The sequence below is a fragment of the Andrographis paniculata genome, unplaced genomic scaffold (genome assembly GCF_009805555.1).
Source record: "Andrographis paniculata isolate CXL003 unplaced genomic scaffold, ASM980555v1 Contig125END, whole genome shotgun sequence".
Classification (NCBI taxonomy): Eukaryota; Viridiplantae; Streptophyta; class Magnoliopsida; order Lamiales; family Acanthaceae; genus Andrographis; species Andrographis paniculata.
Window position 1 is genome coordinate 20001 of NW_026137397.1, and position 7500 is coordinate 27500.

The window sequence follows — 7500 nt, forward strand, 5'->3', positions numbered from 1 at the left end:
TACGTATTTGATCGTGTTGGTGAATTTATAAAAAGGAGGATAGGTGGGCCGTCTCACCAGCCCTTTTCATTAAATTCACTTATTGACATGCTGCACACATCGCACGATTTATCGGATATGTTTTATGGATCTATCGTTTAGTCGCCGTGTGCGGTAGTGCTAGGCGAGGGCATCATCTGGGGTTAGGATATTCGACCCCGATGTACCGTAACACTTTGGCGATAGTGGACGATAGTAGTCGGACAACTGGGTGACTTAGTCGCACGGTCATTCAGGGATTAGACCCATTGCAGTTGAGACGTATTTGGTCTAATCATTCGTGTTCGGTGTTGTTCCACTCATTGGAGTAGCTACTAGTGAGGTCTACCGGTAGTTTAGGATCATATGCCAAACTCCAAACGCGATCCCGTTAGGGCGTGCGAGGAGGAGTAGAGTTTCCGGGTTTCCTTCGGGTGATTCCAGGTTGCACGGATTCTACTACGCTACACGGGGTAGGGCTAGACAGGAGGGTCCTATCTTCGCTATCACAGACTATGGGGTGTCTTGTGGTTAATGGCGACAACGCTCGGCTATCCATGTATTGATTGCGGGAGTCGTATGGTGGGTATATGGGAGTGACCGGGTGACCGTTATATTATTATGGGTTTACCAGGTCCTTCCTTGAGCCGAGGATTTTCCGGCTATTTATTGATGATAGTCTAGTGAGCTGTTATTATGGAGCCGAGGTTATTCCGGCTGCTCACTTTGACATATGTATATGGGTATATGTGCATGAGTTGTCGATTTTGACATTATTGTTACATTATTTCAGTATGGGCATGGCATGGCATTTATTTTGCAAATGACGGAAATTAAACTCTATTTTCGAGCATGACATGGCATATTTTATGTTAGTTCTTAAAATGGATTTAATTCTAGACTGCTTTTAAGAAAAATATTTGATTCAGGTACGCATGGCACCTCCGGGACAGGGGACGTCTCGGGAGATAGAAAGACGGGTTGAATGAGTGAACTGCATCTGATGTATTATATGTAAATTCTAACTAGAAAAACCTCCCGTTTTGGGAGTATGTTTTTGTAAATATTTATAAACTTGTTTTTTTTTGGGAATAATATAATGCTTATATAATTAATTTTAGCCTTAACACTGTGTTGTGGGGCCCGAAGTAGGAGGTGACGACCTCATGATGCAGTGTGGCGGTAGCATTTCCAGTATGAGCCAACTGGGGGTGTTACAAGTTGGTATCAGAGCCTAGGTTTGATAGATTTTGGCTCTTTGAATTAAAAAGGTTTTGAAAATAATAATGATATTGAATTGGTTTGGTGAGGTTTGGGTTTTGCGGGTGCATTCATGTCAATGTGATCTATCTTTTATTGTTATGCTTGGTTTAGCTGTGTGCTGAATTGATATTGAATCAGGAAAAATTGGGGGCAGTATGTCGAATTCTCGAGGTGGTGGTGTACGTAGGGCTATTCAAGGCCCAGAGTTTGATCCTTCGTCTGATGAGTCACAGTATCCTGTGCCAGCGCATGTACCAATAGAGGCACCTAGTCAGGATTTCTTTCGGCAGTTTATGGCCGCGATGATGCCTCAACAGAGGAGTTTCATTGATGCTGTGATGCGGCATAACCCACCAACATATTCTGGTTCAGTGGAGCCAGGAGTCCTTGAGTTTTGGGTTGAAAAGATGGAAAAAATATTTCGTGTTGTTCAGGTTCCGCCAGATCAACGAGTTAATATTGGAGCCTATTTCTTGGAAGGCCGAGCAAATCGGTGGTGGTTAGGTGAAGAAGCTGCAGGTGTAGACCAAGTGGATATGACTTGGGATGAATTTAAAGCAAAGTTAAAGGCTAGGTTTATACCGTCGCATATTCGAAAAGCGAAGAAGCAAGAATTGCTGGACTTAAAGCAGGGCTCGATGTCAGTTGAGGATTATTTTGTGAAGTTTAATGAGTTGGAGATGTATGTTCCTGACTACTTTTCCTGTGAGCGAGACAGAATTGACCATTTTGTAGACGGGTTGCAACACAGAATTCAAGAAGCTTTAGCGGTGTTGGATATCAGTTCATTGTATGAGGCTTACGAGCGTGCTGCCCGATTTTATCAGAAGCAGGAAGTCAGACAAAAGGAGAGTGAGAAGGAAATAGGTTATCAACATCAGGTTCGAGATAAGGGAAAAGCTAAAGTGGAGGATGAGCCCAAGGGTAAAAAGAAATGGTGGCAAATGTTCAGGTCTGGGCCATCGTATAAGGGGATTTCGATTAATGAACCGAGTCAGGAGAGGTCTCAGCAATCGGGGGCTGTTTGTCGGCGTTGTGGAACAAGCCACCCAGGTACTCGTTGTGATAAAGTTCCATTGACATGTTTTAAATGTGGTGGTAGTGGTCACATTGCCAGGTTATGTCCAAGTGTGGTAACTGCAAGGGAGTTTCCAGAACCGAGGTTTAGGCCATGGCAGCCGCCGTCTTCGCAGTCACAAGGGAAAGGATTAGGATCATCTTGGCGAGGGGGACGAAGTCAGTCACGTTCGTCATCTAGGCAGCCAGGCAGAGGACCTGACCAGCGTGGACGAATAAATGTTCTTACCCAAGCAGAAGCTGATTATCATCCAGGTGAGGTTTTAACGGGTAGATTTCTGGTTTGCGGTTTTCCTGCTCTTGTGTTATTCGATTCGGGTGCAACGTTCTCGTTCATATCTAAGCGTCTAGTTAGACGATTGGGTCTGAATTCATCAGTAGAAGTGGTAGTGGAAGTTTTACTTCCATCAGGAGAAGTGCTGGAATGCCGAGAGCTTTTTATGCAGATTCCGGTTAGTATTGAAGGGGTTGATTTTGTTACTAACTTGTTGGGCATCAAGCTATCCGAGTTCGATGTAATATTGGGGATGGATTGGTTAGTGGCATATCAAGCTCAATTTGATTGTCGAAAAAGATCAATTTCGCTGGTTGGAGCGATGGGCGAACAGGTGAATTATGCAGGATCTGCCAGACAACCTTCTATGAAGGTAATTTCACCCCTATCATTTCAATCATTTATTCGTAAGGGGTTTCCAGTATATCTGTGTGAGGTAAGAGATTTGACGCAAGGGGAGCAGCGATTGCAAGATATTCCTGTAGTCCGAAATTTTCCTGATGTATTTCCTGATGACATTCCGGGTATGCCACCAGCTCGTGAGGTGGATTTTACTATTGATATTGTGCCGGGTGCTGAGCCAGTATCAAGGGCTCCATACCGGATGGCACCTTTAGAACTAGCCGAACTTAAATTGCAACTACAGGAATTGCTAGATAAGGGTTACATTCGGCCTAGTACATCGCCTTGGGGAGCTCCAGTTTTATTTGTGAAAAAGAAGGATGGAAGTTTGAGGTTATGTATTGACTACCGTGGACTGAACAAAGTCACGGTGAAGAACAAATATCCTCTTCCGAGGATTGATGATCTATTTGATCAACTGGGAGGTGCAACTATATTCTCAAAGATTGACTTGAGATCTGGATATCATCAGCTAAGGATTGCAGAGCATGACATTCCGAAGACAGCTTTTCGGACTAGATACGGGCATTATGAATTCACGGTTATGTCCTTTGGGTTGACTAACGCCCCGGCTGCGTTTATGGAGTTGATGAATAGAATTTTTCAACCATAACTCGATCAGTTTGTGGTGGTATTTATTGACGATATCTTGGTCTATTCCCCAGATAAAAAGACGCATGCAAAACATTTGCATGTAATATTAAACATATTACGTGCAAGAAAGTTATATGCCAAGTTATCCAAATGCGAGTTTTGGTTGAAGGAGGTTGCTTTCTTGGGGCATGTTGTTTCTGGAAAGGGTATCTCAGTAGATCCTTCTAAAGTGGCGGCAATCATGGATTGGCCAAGACCTACCAATCAATCAGAAGTAAGAAGCTTTTTGGGTTTGGCAGGATATTATCGGCGATTCGTTCTTGATTTTTCGAAGGTTGCAAAACCATTAACTAATTTGCTGAAAAAGGATGCAAAGATTAACTGGGATCACGAGTGTGAGTCATCCTTTTTAGAATTGAAACATCGATTAACTTCAGCGCCAATTTTGGCTTTACCAGTGGAAGGTGAGGATTTTGAAGTGTATAGTGATGCTTCGAAGCAGGTATTGGGATGTGTCTTAATGCAGAATCAAAGAGTTATTGCTTATGCATCACGACAACTAAAACCTCACGAAGAGAATTATCCGACACACGACTTGGAAATGGCAGCAGTTGTGTTTGCTTTGAAGATTTGGAGACACTATCTTTATGGAGCCCATTGCAGAATATTTACTGACCATCAAAGTTTGAAATATATCTTCACCCAAAAAGAATTGAATTTAAGACAAAGAAGATGGTTAGAATTGGTGAAGGATTATGATCTTGAAATTGTGTATCATGAAGGCAAAGCAAATGTTGTAGCCGATGCCTTAAGTCGAAAACCAAGGCATAACTTGGGCTTCATGTCGGTTGCTGATGAACTGTGCCAAGATTTAGCGCGGATGGAAATTGAGGTACTTGGACGGGGTATGACTCGGGGATATTTGCAAATGATACAAGTTGAGCCTGAAATTTATGATCGCATTAGAGCGGCTCAAATGGAAGATAATAAAATGGTTGAGCTTGCAGTGAAAGTTCAGTACGGTCAGACTCAAAATTTTAATATTGCTCCAGATGGGAGTCTTCGATTTCACGGGAGGTGGTGTATCCCAAAGGATCGAAATGATTTGAAAGAGCAGATTATGAGTGAGGCTCATAATACACCATACTCAGTGCATCCGGGGGGAAATAAAATGTATCATGACCTACGTCAACATTTTTGGTGGAAGGGCATGAAGAAGGATGTAGCCAAATTTGTTGCACGATGTTTAAATTGTCAAAAGATAAAAGCAGAACATCATAGACCAATGGGGTTGCTACAACCTTTAGAAGTTCCACTCTGGAAATGGGATTCTATCGCAATGGATTTTGTAACAGGACTTCCAAGGTCAAAGTCGGGAACAGATGCAATTTGGGTAATTATAGACAGATTGACCAAGTCAGCAGTGTTCATTCCAGTACGTATGACTTGGAGTATGCAGAAATTGGCCAAATTATATGTTCATTATGTGGTTAAACGACACGGTATTCCTGAGGTGATCATATCAGATCGTGATCCACGTTTTCAATCTCGATTTTGGCAAAAATTGCAGGAAGCCTTTGGTACTCAGTTGCATATGAGTACTGCATTCCATCCTATGACTGATGGTCAGTCAGAAAGAACTATCCGTATTCTGGAAGATATGCTAAGAGCTTGTGCTATGGAATTTCAAGGGAGTTGGGAAGACCACTTGGATTTAGTGGAATTTTCATATAATAATAGCCATCAAGCAAGTATCGGAATGGCTCATTTTGAAGCTCTTTATGGTCGAAAATGCAGAACTCCTTTGAGTTGGGACGATATGAGTGATCGACTGATACTGGGTCCGGAAATGATTGAGGAATCGAAAAATAAGATTCGAATTATCAGAGAAAAGATGAAGGCAGCTCAAGATCGTCAAAAGAGTTATGCCGATAGAGCCCGACGTGAGGGTCAATTTCAAAGTGGAGATTTTGTCTTATTGAAAGTATCCCCAATGAAAGGTATTAGAAGGTTTGGGATTAAAGGAAAATTGAGTCCGCGTTATGTTGGACCTTATGAAATTGTCGATCGAGTTGGTGATTGGGCCTATCGGTTGGCACTTCCAAATTCTATGGAGCGTATCCATAATGTGTTTCATATATCTCAGTTTCGTAGGTATGTTGCAGATCCTTCTCATATTTTATCTCCAGATGAGATAGAGCTGAATGAAGATCTTTCGTATGAAGAAAAGCCTCTGTGGATCATGGACACAAAGGTCCGAACCATGAGGAATCGAGATATTCGTATGGTGAGAGTAATGTGGTCCAGACATGGAGCGGAAGAGGCCACGTGGGAAGTAGAACAAGAAATGTTCAAAGCATACCCACAATTGTTTAATTAAGTTGCCTTGTTATGCGTTTGAGTTTAGATTTCGGGGACGAAATCCTTTTTAAGGGGGAGTGGATTGTAATGCCCCGATTTCGGAATGTATAAAATAATATTATTATAGCAAATAAATATTTGACAATAGTAATGGAATCAAGAAATTAATATTTTGGGATAAATTATATTCCAATTTTGTATATTAGTTATAATTAAATAGACTGTTAAATGGATAAATATCGATAAAATTAAAAATAAATATAAATATAAATATAAATAAAATATATAATAATAATAATAATAATAATAATAAAGGTAATGATGATGAAGATAATAATAATAATAATAATAATAATAATAATAATAATAATAATATAATAAATAATATAATATAATAATAATAATATAATTATAAATGTAAATACAATCTTACCTACGAAGGAAGGAGAAGGAGAACGTGAAGGAGAAGAAAGGAGAAAAAGAAAAAAAGGAAGAAAAAGATTTAGCCGTCCGATTCCAATTCCGACTTGGGTATGGTATTCCTTGCTATTCGTAGAGTCCGATTATAAATTTTAATACGAATTTTGATATTGGAGTATTAAATTAGAAATTCTTCAAAAATTCAAAATTGGCTATTTAGCTATTTAATCGATGAATTTCTTTAGCTAATAGCCTATTCGTAGCGCCGACGTTATATTTTGAGAATTTCGTACCAATCCAAGTCGAATAAAAAAACGGCAGTATATTGCACCTGCCTGCTTGTTCATACCTTTGCGTATTTTTATTTAATAATCGGGCAATATAAATATTATGAGGTAGAAGGATTTTATAGCTAGAATATCATATTCTACTAAATATAAAAGTTTGGAGCCCGATGAGTTAATTATAGAAATTAGCTTTTGAATAAGCAGGTAGCTCCTGAGAATAAGCATAAAGCTCATCTGATTTGAGTAAATAATGGGACAGGTGTACGTTGGAGGAGATTTGGGTGAAGTTATAAAAATCCAGAAAGTATCGGTAGGAGGTAAGCAGTAGGGAATTAAATCTAATTTTAAGAAATTAGGTATTTATGTTGCATGTGATTCTGATTCTGATATTGATATGATATTATGTGGAATCATTTGGTCAGTGCATCTATATATGTATATATGTGTGTGTATATGCATGTGTGAAACTTCGTTTTACGATATTTGATATACGTATTTGATCGTGTTGGTGAATTTATAAAAAGGAGGATAGGTGGGCCGTCTCACCAGCCCTTTTCATTAAATTCACTTATTGACATGCTGCACACATCGCACGATTTATCGGATATGTTTTATGGATCTATCGTTTAGTCGCCGTGTGCGGTAGTGCTAGGCGAGGGCATCATCTGGGGTTAGGATATTCGACCCCGATGTACCGTAACACTTTGGCGATAGTGGACGATAGTAGTCGGACAACTGGGTGACTTAGTCGCACGGTCATTCAGGGATTAGACCCATTGCAGTTGAGACGTATTTGGTCTAATC